The 17,435-nt window shown below is 44.9% G+C and overlaps 1 protein-coding gene across 3 annotated transcripts in view; it reads left to right on the plus strand.

The window, feature by feature from the left end:
• The first annotated feature begins 16,676 nt into the window (after positions 1–16,676).
• Positions 16,677–17,435, plus strand: part of ELK1 (ETS transcription factor ELK1) — a 38,146-nt gene continuing 37,387 nt past the window's right edge. For all 3 annotated transcript variants that reach the window (XR_010085319.1, XM_063433068.1, XM_063433069.1), the window contains exon 1: positions 16,677–16,839. The gene's annotated coding sequence lies outside the window, so the exon portion shown is untranslated. The remainder of the gene's footprint in view (positions 16,840–17,435) is intronic.

The following is a 17,435-nucleotide window of genomic DNA, read 5'->3' on the forward strand; positions in this document are numbered from 1 at the left end:
ATCCCCGTGAATAATAAATAAAAGGATCAGCGCTAACAAAACCAGAATAATAAAACAAGGATAATATTGTCAAGGCAGCACTCATAAGGAAATAGGGTTCCCTCACAAACCCTAAACAGTTATGCAATCGGAGTAAACCGGAAAAAAAGGTAGCGCTATAAAATAATATTGTACAGTGCAGATGGCGGACAGCGTGTACGGCATCGTGTGGGTGAACGGTTTGCTGATGTCAACGTTGTGGATCGAGTGGCCCATGGTGGCGGTGGGGTTATAGTATGGGCGTATGTTATGGACAATGAACACAGGTGCATTTTATTGATGGCATTTTGAATGCACAGAGATACCCTGATGAGATCCTGAGGCCCATTGTTGTGCCATTCATCCACGACCATCACCTCATGTTGCAGCATGATAATGCACAGCCCCATGTTGCAAGGATCTGTACACAATTCCTGGAAGCTGAGAACATCCTAGTTCTTGCATGGCCAACATACTCACCCATGTCACTCATGTCACCCATTGAGCATGTTTGGGATGCTCTGGATCGGCTTATACGACAGCGTGTTCCAGGTCCTTCCAATATCCAGCAACTTCACACAGCCATTGAAGAGGAGTGGACCAACATTCCACAGGCCACAATCCACTACCTGATCAACTCTATGCGAAGGAGATATGTTGCACTGCATGAGACAAATGGTGGTCACACCAGATACTGACTAGTTTCCAGGGACTCTAATTAGCATCTTGATATGCCACACCTGTGCAATAATCATGCTATCTAATCAGCATCTTGATATGCCACACCTGTGCAATAATCATGCTATCTAATCAGCATCTTGATATGCCACACCTGTGCAATAATCCTGCTGTCTAATCAGCATCTTGATATGCCACACCTGTGCAATAATCATGCTGTCTAATCAGCATCTTGATAGGCCACACCTGTGCAATAATCATGCTGTCTAATCAGCATCTTGATATGCCACACCTGTGCAATAATCATGCTGTCTAATCAGCATCTTGATATGCCACACCTGTGCAATAATCATGCTGTCTAATCAGCATCTCGATAGGCCACACCTGTGCAATAATCCTGCTGTCTAATCAGCATCTTGATATGCCACACCTGTGCAATAATCATGCTGTCTAATCAGCATCTTGATAGGCCACACCTGTGCAATAATCCTGCTGTCTAATCAGCATCTTGATATGCCACACCTGTGCAATAATCATGCTGTCTAATCAGCATCTTGATATGCCACACCTGTGCAATAATCATGCTGTCTAATCAGCATCTTGATATGCCACACCTGTGCAATAATCATGCTGTCTAATCAGCATCTCGATAGGCCACACCTGTGCAATAATCATGCTATCTAATCAGCATATTGATATGCCACACCTGTGCAATAATCATGCTATCTAATCAGCATCTTGATATGCCACACCTGTGCAATAATCATGCTGTCTAATCAGCATCTTGATATGCTACACCTGTGAGGTGGATGGATTATCTCGGCAAAGGAGAAGTGCTCACTAACACAGATCCAGACAGATTTGTGAACAATATTTGAGAGAAATAGGCCTTTAGTGTACATAGAAAAAGTGTTGCATTTATAATTTTGTTCAGTGGATAAAACCCAGGAATAATAACAGTATATATATTGTACTCACATTTAGTCGAGCAGACTCACTGCTCAATGTATGGGGCGCAGTTGGTATGATCCCCACCCTGGATTCTTTAGTGTGGTCCTCACTGGAGTCAATATTCAGGATGCCAGGCAGTTGATAAAAACAAATAAAGTATACAAAAGGAATATAGTATAAAAGTGGCCAATAATCCTTAATAATAATAATAATAATAAAACAAATACAATTAAAAATCTTCTACAATGTGTTCCACCTTTCAAAGGCTTTATCAAGTAGAGATAGATAGTCAGCCTGGCAGACGAGGGTTTATATAGGGATTAACAAACTTTTTAATTTTGGCGCCAAAGTGACGTCATCACACAGAGGCATGCAGATAAATATCAATATTACCTGAGAGTGAACCACAGTAGAAACAAATACACAATCACATTGGCTCTCCAATCCAGGACACTCCCATACAAACTAGGTAAATCCCTCCTCTGTACCTGGGAGATAATTGAGTCAAGTACTGTATTAACTCAATTATCTCTAGACACAAAAACACACATTTTTATAAAAAAAAAAACAAATACCTTCAAAACATACAAAACCCCCATAAAAGTTACATCCCCTGATAGCCCCGATCTGGGTGAACAACATATCCAAAACTCACCCAGTTCGGTTCAAGAATTTCCTGGAAGTCATAGTTTTGGCCGACTGCACGCATGGTCCCATGCCCAAAACAGTTCCATAGAATTGCGGCTAAGTGCCGCTGGGGACCGACCTGGGACCGCAAAGTTTTCATGCCGAAAATAGTTCCAGGGCATACGCGGCTAAGTCCCCCTGAAGTCTATTCGCGGTTTTGGTCCATGCGAACGGCTGCCAGTGAGCTAGTGTTCGGTTCTATGGAAAGTGCCAAAACAGGGGAACCAGGGGGAATAAAATATGGGTCCTTACAGTCATTGACCTGGCCCGTAGTCTTTTGGCAGAAGGCTGGTAAGCAGGCCCCTCCAAAAGCCCGTGGTGAGGTTCTGTTCGCCACATACACTGATAGACAGACATACTGACTGTAATGTAGCTCCCTGTGCCCCTGGATGGGTACCTCTGCCAAGGACCGCTTCCTAGCTGGAACAGGGGACAAACCGCAGCACTTCTGCCCACAGTCGCCGTGGCTTGAGCCGAATGGGGAATTAGCTCTAGTCCTTACAAGGACTTTCCCCGTTGGATCTCCTGCAAGCTGGAACAGCAGACACAGGAGTAAATCTTCTTTCCCTCCAATAACAGGATGACACACAGTGTTGGAGTGTAAGCTGGAATGGCATTTTAATGGCGGCACACTGGCCTTTTATGCAAATTTCCCAACAAGGGCGACACCCAGGTGGACCTTGTTGGGCACAGGGACACAAAGTGAATAAACCAATAAAAACAGAGTCATACAGTGAGACACTTCCATACACAAAAAATAGAATTCCTCCTCTGTGCTTGAATCAGGAACTGTACTAACCCAATTATCTCCAAGCACAAAAAAAACATACAATTTTATGAAACCCCAAAAAGTACCTTAAAAACACAAAAATGCCCATAAAAGTTTTGACCGACCGTGCACTTCCCTGGGGTCCAGTGAGGTGCCTGAGGTTGATGGGAGTGAGGAGCCCCCATCCTCACTGCCTGTTCCTCCCTCCCGCGCGGCTTCTCTTTCTCTGTGGGAGGAAGTGACTCACGGCTGTCACTTCCTCTCATGCCGAAAAGCATGGGGCCCGGTCGTGCTGTTAAAGGTCCACAGCGCCCAACCGGGCCCCTGCTAAAACAAGCCGGTCAGGTGGCCCTAAGGTCATGGGCCACCTGGTGGGCCTCCTTAGTGTGTGGCCCCCGGTGGGCCTATAGGGTGGAGGGGGAATAAATAGATCAGGGCAGCGGGGGCCCACGGGGCAGCTGCCTTGGGCCCCCAGTAGTATCTGGGCCCAGGGCAACTGCCCTGTTTGCCCCATGTTAAAGATAGCCCTGCTGGCATCCCAAATATTGACTCCACTGAGGACCTCACCAAAGAATTCAGGGTGGGAATTATAGCCTCTGCGCCCTATACATCGAGCAGTGAGTCTGCTCGACTAAATGTGATTACAATACATATACAGTTATTATTCCTGGGTTTTATACATACAGAGAGCACTATTTTCCCTTCTTTTTTTAATCTGTTTTAGATTTGTCAGGATAACAAGTTGATCCAGCACGCAGTACTGTGTCACACCTAGGACTAAGGATAACGTATAACCGGACCTTAGAATGGCCGGACTTAACGTCTCCAAGAATAGTCAAAATACTAGCCGAGGTCAGGGACACAGAATCAGACACAAAGATGAGGGAAAGCCAAAAGTCAAGGATACCAGATATCAGGGAAGTCAAAACAAAGTTAAATACCAGAAAATCAAGATCAGGAACGCGCTCTCGGATAACCATACGCATGAAACAACGACAGGGCACAGAGCAAGAGGAGAACTGGGCCTAAATACCCCTCCTGTGGATCTGATTGGCTGTAACCGGCCTTTGACCCCAAAGGCAATTACCAGGTTTCCAGGTGCATGATTGCTGCTCAGCACAAACCCTCCTGTGAATTTAATTGCTGCTTGGCACAACTTTTTCTGTCAGGGTGGTAATGCTGCTCGGCACAACTTTTCCTGTCAGGACGGTAAATGCCATTAACCACATTTTTATGTGCGGATGAGTACGTGACATTACCCCCCTCTTGAAGAACGCCCACCGTGCGGGCAGGACCAGGTTTGAGAGGAAACTTGGCGTGAAAAGAACTAATTTTACGGCCAGCATGGATATCAGAAGCCGAAACCCAAGAACAGTCAGTGGGCCCATACCCCCTCCAATCAACCAAATACTGTAAGGAACCACGAGAAAACATGGAATCAATGATGGAGGAGACTTTGTACTCCTCCTGTCCAGAAACAACCAAAGGTGGAGGGGAACAATTGGACTTGTGTACCGATTTGCCGAAAGCGGTTTGAGCAGGGACACATGAAAAGTATTAGGTATACGTAAGGACGCTGGAAGGGCCAGAGAATAAGAAACAGGGTTGATTCTCCTAACCACACGAGAAGGACTAAGGAACCTTGGAGCAAAGTTCATGCTGGGAACCTTCAACCTGATGTTGCGTGAGGATAACCAAACGTGATCACCCACCTAGTAAACTGGATTGGCACTGCGCCGTTTATCCACATGAAACTTAAAGCGAGCAGCCGCAGTTTCAAGAGCGGAGTGAACCTTAGTCCAGGTATCACGACTAGAGGTAAGGTGATCATCCAGAGTAGGGATAGCCGTATCAGAAAACACAGCAGGGAGTACAGCAGGATGTTGACCCGTATTGACAAAAAACTGACAATGCCCAGATGGGTCATGGGTAGCGTTATTCCTTGCAAATTCGGCCCAGGGCAATAATTCAGCCCAGTTAGACTGTGTACTATTCAAGAAGCAACGTAACTACAGTTCAAGTGTTTGGTTAGCTCTTTCAGCCGTACCATTAGTTTGGGGATGGTAGGCAGAGGAAAATGACAATTCAATGCCCAACTGTTTATTGAATGCCCTCTAGAACCGTGACACCAATTGGGAACCCCTGTCAGACTCAATATTTTGAGGAATACCATGTAGCCTGACAATATCACATATAAATATGTGCACCAGGTCCTGAGACAATGGCAATTTTTTAAGTGGAGTGAAGTGTGCCATTTTGGAAAAACTGTCAACTACCATGAGGATGGTAGTATACCCATTGGAACTAGGCAGTTCAACAATGAAATCCATCGATAAATGAGACCATGGGATACTGGGTATAGGAAATGGCTGTAACAATCCACACGGAAGTTTATGAGGAACCTTCGAAACTGCACAGACAGAGCAAGCTTCTACATAATCTTTAATATCCCTCCTGAGTGACTCCCATCAAATGACTTGGAAATGGTAGATACAGTTTTATTAATACCCAGTTGCCCATCGGTCACATTGTCATAGAATACCTTCAGCACCTCTTTCCTGTCAGGCAATGGAATAAACAATTTATCTTGAGGTTTGTTGCAAGGTGCCTGGGGCTGAGCCGCCATGATAGCACGGAGCAAAGGGGACAATAAAGAAAGGACAGTGGATGCAATAATACACACAGGAGAAATAATAGGGGATGTCTCTTGTTCTAGATCCAAGTCAACGTCAAATTGCCTAGACAAGGCGTCAGCTTTAACGTTCTTACAACCGGTTCTGTAGGTGATAATGAAGTTAAAGCGAGAAATAATGACCATCTAGCTTGTCTAGAAGACAGTCGTTTGGCATCCCCAATATATGCCAGGTTCTTGTGATCAGTAATAATCAGAATGGGATCCTTGGAACCCTCCAAAAGATGTTGCCATTCCTTAAGCGCTGGTATGATGGCTAATAGTTCTCTATTACCAATGTTGGAGTCAACTTTCTGGAGAAGTAACCACAAGGATGCAAAGGGGCATCCTGACTCTCTCTCTGAGAAAGAACAGCCCCGACCCCTGTCTTGGAGGCATCAACCTCAAGTAGGAAAGATTTACTAGTGTCAGAATGTCTTAATATGTCAGCAGATGCGAACATTTGTTTAAGAAGCTCAAAAGCCTCTTAAGCTTCTTTAGGCGATATAGTACAATTAGCCCCCTTGCATGTCATACTGGTGATGGGGGCTATTACCGAAGAGAAACCTTTGATGAATCTCCTGTAATAGTTAGAGAAACCAATAAACCTCTGTATGGCTTTTTTACCCACTGGATAATGGCCATTGTAGAACAGCCTCTAGTTTGCGAGGATCCATTTGGAAACCAGAGGCAGAAATGTTATACCCCAAAAACTGAACCTCATGTTGATCAAATACGCATTTCTCAAGTTTACAATAAAGACTATTTTTAATCAAAGTTTGTAAAACTTGTTTGACATGATCATGATGAGTTTGGATGTTGGGGGAATAAATAAGGATTTCATCCAGGTATACAAGCACAAAAGAGTAAATATAGTCTTTGAGTACATCATTAATGAAGTCTTGAATTACGGCCGCAGCATTTCATAACCCGAAGGGCATAACAAGATATTCGTAGTGTTAAACGCCATCTTCCATTCATGATCCTCCCTTATTCTCACCAAATTGTACACACTCCTAAGGTCAAGCTTAGTGAAGATCTTAGCACCCTGGAGTCTATCAAACAATTTGGATATAAGGGGAATGGTATAGGCATTTTTTATAGAAATCTTTTTAATGCCCTGTAGTCTATGTAAGGTCGTAATTCTCCATCTTTCTTAGCTACAAAAAAAAAGAACCCTGCATCAGCAGGCGAGGATGATTTATGTATATGGCCTTTACTTAAAGATTCCTTAATGTACTCATCCATGATTTCACTGGCAACAGATCAATAGAACAATCATAAGATCTGTGTGGAGGAAGAGCATTAGTCTGGTAACATGCAGCTTTCCTGACAGTCTCTACCCCATTCCAGTATTTCCCCTCTAGTCCAGTCAATATGAGGGTTATGCTTGATGAGCCAAGGGAACCCTAATACGATGGGACAAGAAGGGGAAGCGATTATCTGGAAAGTAATGTCTTCCTTATGCAAAGCTCCTATCGTAATGCAAATAGGCAAGGTCTCAGGGGTAATAAGAGGTTGAGCTAGGGGTCTCCCATCAATAGCCTCAACCGCTAGAGGTGATGATCTCTCCCTGACTGGTATAGTGTGTTTCTTAACAAAATACAAATCAATAAAGTTACCAGCCGCACCCGAGTCAACCAGGGCTTTGCGTGAAAAGTTCTCCTCGTTGCAAAAGGCAGAAATGTCAAGGAGAAATCTGCTTCGCGAATTACTAGAGGACGTATCCATTACACCTAAGACCTGTCCCTTTAAGGTTCTTAGGTGCGGAAGTTTTCCGGACGTATAGGACAAGCATCTCTCCTATGCCCTTTATTGCCACAATATTAGCACAGACCCTCTCTTCTCCTATACGGTTTCTCTGCCTCAGACAGTCCTGTAACCCCTAACTGCATAGGTTCGGGTTCAGACCTCGTCGAGAGGTCAGGGACAACAGGTTTGGAGAATCGAGGTGCTAGTGACCTAGTCAAACGTCTAGTTCTGTTTCTAGTAAATTCCCAGGTCCTGAGTCTTGTCAGGGTATTTATATCGGCAGACATTTTGTGCTATGATAGAAATTAAAGTGTATATTGCCTAAATCATTCTGAACAGAGCAGACTCCATTTTGTTATCTTCAAGCTAACAAAAGACACAAGATTTTTATCCTTTCTGTAAAACTAACCACTTTGACGGAGCTAAAGGAATGCTTAGTATATACAAACCTGTTGATAAGAAATGAGAACGGGGGATGGACAGACTGTCTAAATGCTAATGGAATAAATTAATCCTAAACCCAGACATTTATGACAGAGAAGATTAAATAATGTAATTTTACTTTCGATATTGTATAACGTCCCAATGTTTAGGGGTCATACTTAGTTATAACTGTCATATTAGAAATTTTAGCAGAATTTGCCAGACACATAGTCTGAAGAAAGCCCAAAGAAACTATTTGAACTGACAGAAAACTTAAGTTATAGACAACCATGAAGATAAGCTAAATGACGTCAAAATAGCCACCAGGAAAAGTTAACTCTTTCCTGGATAGGAATGTTTAGTGGGACAAGACTGCCCTCTATAGACCAAATACTTAAATTGCTATCTGGAAGGTAACCACACCTCCAGTTCTCTATTGGTCTATCACCTAGTGAATTTTCCCTTATAAAAAGTTAAGACAAAGGGAAGAGAGGGAGGGATGCAAAGGAAGCAAGAAAGTAAGCAAAGAAGCAAAGGAGTGAGCAGTCGGGGGAAAAAGTCAGAGTCGGAAGCAGGCTAAGAAAGAAAAGCAGAGTCAGAGCGAGAAAGAAACATTCCTTAAACTTAGCTACCTGAGAATATCTGATGAGAATGTCTACTCAACTGGTAATTATACTGGTTTCATTTAATTAATCTTAATTAATTAAAAAAAATTAATAGCATGATATATGACTGGATAAATCACGATCAGATTTCGATATTTAGAAATCTTAGTTACTAAAGAATATATAGTTATTATATCCCAATCTGCAGATGGGAAAATAATAATTATGTATTAATGTGACATATCACATGTTAGCATATCGTGATATTTATCCAGGTGTATTGATTTGCTCTAAAATAAGATAAAATATCTGTTTAGGCATGTTAAAATTCTGCTTATAGAACATGGTAGATTACTCTTATTGGATGGTTCAAGGAAATGACTAATGAGCTGGTTTAAATGTTATTTTATTTAAAATCACATGAGAATAGATCTTAATTACCTAGGAGGTCTAGCCAGCATTGAAAGGGTTATTCTAACTGTTAGCTAAAGTTTTATGGTCTTAAGCGGCAAGCTCTGTGTGTGTAAGTTTCACTTTCGTTTCTCTGTGAAGCCCATCATAAATCATTGTTTGACAATTGCTGTGGAATGTGTATTGCCATTAATTGCATACCATGTTATACTGAATATTCATTGATTATTAACACGCATGTTACATATTATTATTATTTAATTTGTCACAATAAATTGTATCTATTTTTATAACAAATTGTGATTTTATTTATATGGAATACATTTCACTTACACGATAACGATCTTTGGGATCTGAGAATTGAAATAGTGGGCAATTCTCAACTGTTTACTATTATTATCCCATAAATATCCCCACAGTCTATTATCGATCTGCATCACATAGGTAATAAAGTCATTTAACCCCTTAGGTAGGTCTTTGGCAGCAATTTCATCAAGTATAACTTCGGATAATCCTTTTTTAAAAGCAGCGATTAATCCGTTGTTAGTCCAGTCTACTTCAGATGCCAAGGTACGAAATTCTATGGCATAATCCGAGATAGACCGGTTCCCTTGTTTGATATGCATCAGGGCAGTGGAGGCGTCTTCCTCTCAGCTTAATGGTTCAAACGTCAGTTTGAATTCCGCCAGGAATTCCTGGTAACAATGAGCGATACTCCTATTACTTTACCACAATGGATTAGCCCAGGTTAAGGCCTTACCTTTAAGATACCCAATCTTAGCTCTATCTGAAGGAAATGAACCAGGTGAGGCCTCAAGGTGGTACTCAATCTGATTGAGAAATCCCCTACATTCCTGGATATTACCAGAAAAATGCGTCGGAGGAGATAAGGAGATCATAGGTGCCCTATATACTATAGGTGGAGGTACATTAGGCAGGGGTGACATAATTGGAGAAGCTTCAGGTTGTAAATGAGCCGTCCTAGTAAGGAGCATGCTAAAAGCCTGGGCAAATTGATCCATACGGTGATCATTCTCCTCTAGCTTTCTCTCACAAGCTGCTATGTGCTGACACAATTCTGCAGGATCTATGGCCATGTCGTAATGTCAGGATTACAAGTTGATTCAGCACACAGTACTTTGTCACACCTAGGACTAAGGATAACGTATAACCGGACCTTAGAATGGCCGGACTTAACGTACCTAAGAATAGTCAGAATACTTGCCGAGTGTCAGGATTACAAGTTGATCCAGCACGCAGTACTGTGTCACACCTAGGACTAAGGATAACGTATAACCGGACCTTAGAATAGCCGGACTTAAAGGGACACTGTAGGCACCCAGACCACCCACTACTCTTAACCCTGCAAGTATAATTATTATCCACGGCACATGAAACCACTCTTAATACATCAGAGGTTATTTGCCCTGGTATCGACACCGCTAGCCAGTTAATTTTCAGATACACCACTCTCAAAACTAAGTGTAAAGGTGAGCAAACAGTACAATATATTTTTATAATGTGTATTGTACGTAATGGAGAGTTCGATCCCGGACATTACCTGTTCGTACATGAGACATATCACCCCAGAATCTAGTATATAAAGTGTTTTATTGGCGAGATTACTTCCGCTTATATCTTTTCACATGTTGGAATTACGCTTATGAAGGACCAGGCTCAGTCATCGTATGATATTTTATTGTTTAGACCGCTATTGATTAACTAGTGAATGTTCATTGCCGTTATCTACCTGTTCTACTTTGTTGTTTCATTTGCAATGCTGGACCTGCGAGTCCTATCAGTTTGACATGTCGTCTTTACTAATCCTTTAATAAAAAGATTTTCAAAAAAAAAAAGTATAATTATTATAATTACCTTGCAGGGTTAACTCCACCTCTAGTGGCTGTCACTAAAGGGGAATTCCTGCTTAATAGCACAGAAAACCTAGGAGGACCTCCAGTGTCACTCAATTCCCCATAGGAAAGCATTGAAAAGCATTTTCAATGCTTTCCTATGGAGAGCTCTAATGCGCGTGGGGACATCGGCGGGGTCTCAGGTAAGTGACCTGAAGGGGTTTTCACCCCTTCAGCAACCAGAGGATGTGTGGTGGGAGGGACAAGGGACCTGCAGTGCCAGGAAAACTGATTGTTTTCCTGGCACTGGAGTTTCCCTTTAACGTCTCCAAGAATAGTCAAAATACTTGCCGAGGTCAGGGACACAGAATCAGACACAAAGATGAGGGAAAGCCAACAGTCAAGGATACCAGATATCAGGGAAGTCAAAACAAAGCCAAAGTCAAATACCACAAAATCAATATCAGGAACGCGCTCTCGGATAACCATACGCATGAAACTACGACAGGGCACAGAGCAAGAGGAGAACTGGGCCTAAACACCCCTCCTGTGGATCTGATTGGCTGTAACCGGCCTTTGACCCCAAAGTCAATTTCCAGGTTTCCATGTGCATGATTGCTGCTCGGCACAACTTTTCCTGTCAGGGTGGTAATGTTGCGCGGCACAACTTTTCCTGTCAGGACAGTAAATGCCATTAACCACATTTTTATGTGCGGACGAATATGTGACAATATCACCCTGGGCTCCTTCAACGATACAACGCTGAGAGAGCTAAGAATTTCACCTACCCATATATCCTAGAAGTGGGGATTATACCAATCTACCCTGTGTATACCAGAGCTGGCCTTAGCTCCGGTAAATGTTTATTGAACCGTTTTAATTTCCGAACATACTGCACCATTGGAACTTTCTTTTGTCTTTTCTACATATGAACGCTTGGACTCTGAGCCACACCTGACCCAGAACCCCATATAAGATTTTACATCTATCAAGATCCTGCTGTTCCCCTACAAGTGGTATTTTATTTCCTTTTGGTTGGACTTTTAACTGTGGAATTTTTATGTTATCCCATTTTATTAAACATCTTCATATTTCCAGAGATATTATATAATTGGCGCTACCTTTTTTCTAGTTTACTCTTTGTTAACATCCACATGAATGCCAGGACCCAATGTTTCCCAGCAGAACATTGCCCAGAGCATAAAACTGCTTCCGCCGGCCTGCCATCTTCGCATAATGCATCCTGCAGCCATATCTTTCCCATATAAACCACGCGCACCAGCCATCCACCTGATCTAAAAGAAAACAAGATTCATCCGACTAGACAGCCTTCTTCCATTGCTCCACGGTCCACTTCTGAGCAATAACCCATATATTTCAGCGGTGGATAGGGGTCATCATGGGCACTCTGACCGGTCTGTAGCTACGCTACACAATGCACTGTGTTTTCTGACACCTTTCTATCATGGCCAACATTTAAGTTTTTCAGCAATTTGAGCTACAGTAACTCTTCTATCTGATCGGAACAACTGGGCTAGCCTCATGCATCAATGAGTCTTTGGTACCCATTATCCTGATGCTGGTTCACCGGTTGTCCTTCCTTGCTCCACTTTTGGTAGGTACCAACCATTGCATATGGGGAACACCACACAAGACTTACCGTTTTGAAGATGCTTTGACCCAGTCGTCTAGCCATCACTATTTGGTCCTTGTCAAAGTCACTCAGATCTTTATGCTTGCCCATTTTTCCTGCTTCCAACACGTGAAATTCAAGAACCGACTGTTCACTTGCTGCCTAATATATCCGACCCCGTGACAGGGGCCATTGTAATGATATAATCAATGTTATTCACTTCACCAGGCAGTGGGTTTAATGTTGTGGCTGATTAGTGTAATGTACAGTGCCTTGCAAAAGTATTCACCCCCTCCCCCTTGGCATTTTTCGTGTTTTGTTGCCTCACAACCTGGAATTAACATGGATTGTTTGAGGATTTGCATAATTTAATTTACAGAACATGCCCACAACTTTTAAGATGTATTTTTTTTTTATTGTGAAGCAAACAACAAATAGGACAAAATAACAGAAAAATCAATGTGCGTAACTATTCACCCCCCATAAAGTCAATACTTTGTAGAGCCACCTTTTGCGGCAATATCAGCTCCAAGTCGCTTTGGATAAGTCTCTATGAGCTTGCCATCTCTTACCACTGGGATTTTTGCCCATTCCTCCTTGCAAAACTGCTCCAGCTCCTTCAAGTTGGATGGTTTGCACTTGTGAACAGCAATTTTTAAGTCTGACCACAAATTTCCAATTGAATTGAGGTCTGGGCTTTGACTAGGCCATTCCAACACATTTACATGTTTCCCCTTAAACCACTCAAGTGTTGCTTTAGCAGTGTGCTTGGGGTCGTTGTCCTGCTGGAAGGTGAACCTCCGTCCTAGCCACAAATCACGCACAGAGTGGTACAGGTTTTGCTCAAGAATATCCCTGTATTTAGCACCATCCATCTTTCCCTCAACTCTGACCAGTTTCCCAGTCCCGGCTGCTGAACAACATCCTCATAGCATGATGCTGCCACCACCATGTTTCACTGTGGGGATGGTGTTCTTTGGGTGATGTGATGTGTAGGGTTTGCGCCAGACATAGCGTTTTCTTTGATGACTGAAAAGTTCAGTTTTAGCTTCATCAGACCAGAGTACCTTCCTCCATACATTTTGGGAGTCTCCCACATACCTTTTCGCAAACTCAAAACGTGCCATTTTGTTTTTTGCTGAAAGTAATGGCTTTCTTCTGGCCACTCTGCCATAAAGCCCAACTCTATGGAGCGTACGGCTTATTGTCCTCCTATGTACAGATACTCCAGTTTCTGCTGTGGAACTCTGCAGCACCTCAAGGGTTACCTTAGGTCTCTGTGCTGCCTCTCTGATTAATGCCCTCTTTGCCCGGTCTGAGAGTTTTGGTGGGCGGCCATCTCTTGGCAGGTTTGCTGTTGTGCCATGATCTTTCCATTTGGTTAAGATAGATTTAATGGTGCTCCAGGGGATCATCAAAGATTTGGATATTTTTTTATAACCTAACCCTGACTTCTCAACAACATTGTCCCTTACTTGTTTGGTGAGTTCCTTGGTCTTCATGGCAGTGTTTGGTTAGTGGTGCCTCTTGCTTAGGTGTTGCAGCCTCTGGGGCCTTTCATAAAAGGTGTGTGTATGTAATGACAGATCATGTGACACTTAGATTGCACACAGGTGGACATCATTTCACTAATTGTGTGACTTCTGAAGGTAACTGGTAGCACCAGAGCTTTTTATGGGCTTCATAACAAGGGGGTGAATACATACGCACATGCCAATTTTCTGTTTTCTATTTCTAAAAAAATAGTTTAATCTATATATTTTTCTCATTTCACTTCACCAACTTAGACTATTGTGTTCTGATCCATTACATAAAATTCAGATTAATAAAACATTGAACTTAAGGCTGTAATGTAACACAATAGGTAAAAAGTCAAGGGGGTAAATACCTTTGCAAGGCACTGTACATAGTGTAAATATAATGTCTGTAATATAATTAACGTGACTAGATTGTATTTAATATATACATTGATAATGGAAGTAAATGATATATTATATGTTTTTATTATGTATTTGTAAATAGCTGCTTGGCGGCTGCTGTAAAAGGGGGCCCCGTACCCTGCTTTACGTTCTGCGATAACAATCAAAGCAACAGCTGGAGACAAAGGGCTAAACTAAGGGCAGTTGTCATGGAAACCAACAGAATGTCTCAATATTTGGCACTTTATAAATAGCATCTGTTTTGCCTCAATAAATCTCCCTAATATGTTTTTCAGGAATAAAATCCCATTATTCTTTGATTACACCCCTGGAGGGGAGGGAGGGCTCATTATTTGCTGAAATACTAAGATTATTTGTAAAGGGGTGAATACATTATACCTCACAGGGTGCCGGAGGGTTGGGTAAGCCCAGTCTGGCTGGTACCCCCACATATCTGGGATTCCTGGAGTAACAGCGCCAGAATGTGACCACATATTAATAGCTGCCTTAACATGCATGGCAATCATACTATGGAGTATTAATACTGCCTGCTATGGGACAGATGGTATTTACTATTCTGCCATCCTGGTCTGGGGCACTGTGCACCCCTCTGTAAAGCAGTCTCCATGTCTACCCCCCAGCCCCTGTATGAAGCTGTCTCCATGTCCCCCCAGTCCCTGTATGAAGCATTCTCCATATCCCCCCCAGTCTCCATGTCCCCCCCAGCCCCTGTATGAAGCTGTCTCCATGCCCCCCCAATCTCCATGCCCCCCCACCCCCGTATGAAGCTGTCTCCATGCCCCCCCAGTCTCCATGTCCCCCAGCCCCTGTATGAAGCTGTCTCCATGCCCCCCCCAGTCTCCATGTCCCCCAGCCCCTGTATGAAGCTGTCTCCATGCCCCCCCCAGTCTCCATGTCCCCCAGCCCCTGTATGAAGCTGTCTCCATGCCCCCCCCCCCCCCAGTCTCCATGTCCCCCAGTCTTGTATGAAGCTGTCTCCATGTCCCTCAGCCCCTGTATGAAGCTGTCTCCATGGCCCCCCAGTCCCTGTATGAAGCAGTCTCCATGTCCACCCAGTATGAAGCAGTCTCCATGTCTGCCCAGTCCCTGTATGAAGCAGTCTCCATGTCCCCCCAGTCCCTGTATGAAGCATTCTCCATATCCCCCCCAGTCTCCATATCCCCCCCAGTCTCCATGTCCCCCCCAGGCCTGTGTGAAGCAGTCTCCATGTCCCCCCAGTCCCTATATAAAGCAGTCTCCATGTCCCCCCAGTCACCGTATGAAGCATTCTCCATATCCCCCCAGTCTCCATGTCTCCCCAGCCCTGTATGAAGCAGTCTCCATGTCCCCCCAGTCCCTGTATGAAGCATTCTCCATATCCCCCCCAGTCTCCATGTCCCCCCCAGGCCTGTGTGAAGCAGTCTCCATGTCTGCCCAGTCCCTATATGAAGCAGTCTCCATGTCCCCCCAGTCCCTATATAAAGCAGTCTCCATGTCCCCCCAGTCACCGTATGAAGCATTCTCCATATCCCCCCAGTCTCCATGTCTCCCCAGCCCTGTATGAAGCAGTCTCCATGTCCCCCCAGTCCCTGTATGAAGCATTCTCCATATCCCCCCCCCCAGTCTCCATGTCCCCCCCAGGCCTGTGTGAAGCAGTCTCCATGTCTGCCCAGTCCCTATATGAAGCAGTCTCCATGTCCCCCCAGTCCCTATATAAAGCAGTCTCCATGTCCCCCCAGTCCCTGTATGAAGCATTCTCCATATCCCCCCAGTCTCCATGTCCCCCCAGCCCTGTATGAAGCAGTCTCCATGTCCTCTCAGTATCCTGTCCCCCAAGTCTTCATGTCCCCCCCCCCCCCGTCTCCATATCCCCCCCCAGTCTCCATGTCCCCACCACCCGGTCTCCCTATCCCCCCCATTCTCCATGTCTCCCCCATTCTCCTATTCCCCCCCCCCCCCCCATTCTCCATGCTCCTCCAGTCTCCATGTCCCCCAGGTCTCCATGCCCTCCATTCTCCATGTCCCCCCGGTCTCCATGTCCCCCCCAGGTCCCCATATTCTCCATGTCCCCCTATTCTCCATGCCCCCCCCCCCACCCTCCATGTCCCCCCATGCCCCCCCCCCCCAGTCTCCATGTCCCCCCCCCTCCGGTCTCCATGTCCCCCCCGGTCTCCATGCCCCCCACCCCCGGTCTCTCCATGTCCCCCCCGGTCTCCATGTCTCCTCCTCCCCGATGCTCGCTGGGTGACGTTGCGGCGGCTCTCTGGGTGGGGGAGAGAGGGAGAGGGGGCTCTGTACCCGGAGGAGGAGAGAGCTGCCATGCTAGCAGGCAGTGCGGAGATCTAGGCCGGACTGGGGGCACTGTCTGCCCGGGGCCCCGGACCATGCTGACGGCGGGCTCCATGCCTGGCACCCCCAGCCTGGCACAGCCTGGCACCGAGCCCTGAGAGACAGCCCGGACTGGGGCAGGTGAGACACACACACACTGACTGACTGACTGACAGGACATCACCTGGGTCTCAGACAGTCACAGAGAGAGAGAGAGAAAGAGAGAGAGAGACTGCCACGGAGAGAGAGAGAGACTGTCACAGAGAGAGAGAGAGAGGAGACTGTCACAGAGAGAGAGAGAGAGAGAGAGAGAGAGAGACTGACTGACTGACTGACTGACAGGACATCACCTGGGTCTCAGACAGTCACAGAGAGAGAGAGAGAGAGACTGCCACGGAGAGAGAGAGAGAGAGAGACTGTCACGCAGAGAGAGAGAGAGAGAGACTGTCACACAGAGAGAGACTGTCACACAGAGAGAGAGAGAGACTGTCACACAGAGAGAGACTGTCACACAGAGAGAGAGAGACTGTCACACAGAGAGAGACTGTCACACAGAGAGACTGCCACAGAGAGAGAGAGAGACTGCCACACAGAGAGACTGTCACAGAGAGAGAGAGAGACTGTCACAGAGAGAGAGAGAGAGAATGTCACAGAGAGAGAGAGAGACTGTCACACAGAGAGAGACTGCCACAGAGAGAGAGAGACTGCCACACAGAGAGAGACTGTCACACAGAGAG

This window comes from Pelobates fuscus, chromosome 9 (assembly GCF_036172605.1).
Source record: "Pelobates fuscus isolate aPelFus1 chromosome 9, aPelFus1.pri, whole genome shotgun sequence".
In the NCBI taxonomy this organism is placed as follows: domain Eukaryota; kingdom Metazoa; phylum Chordata; class Amphibia; order Anura; family Pelobatidae; genus Pelobates; species Pelobates fuscus.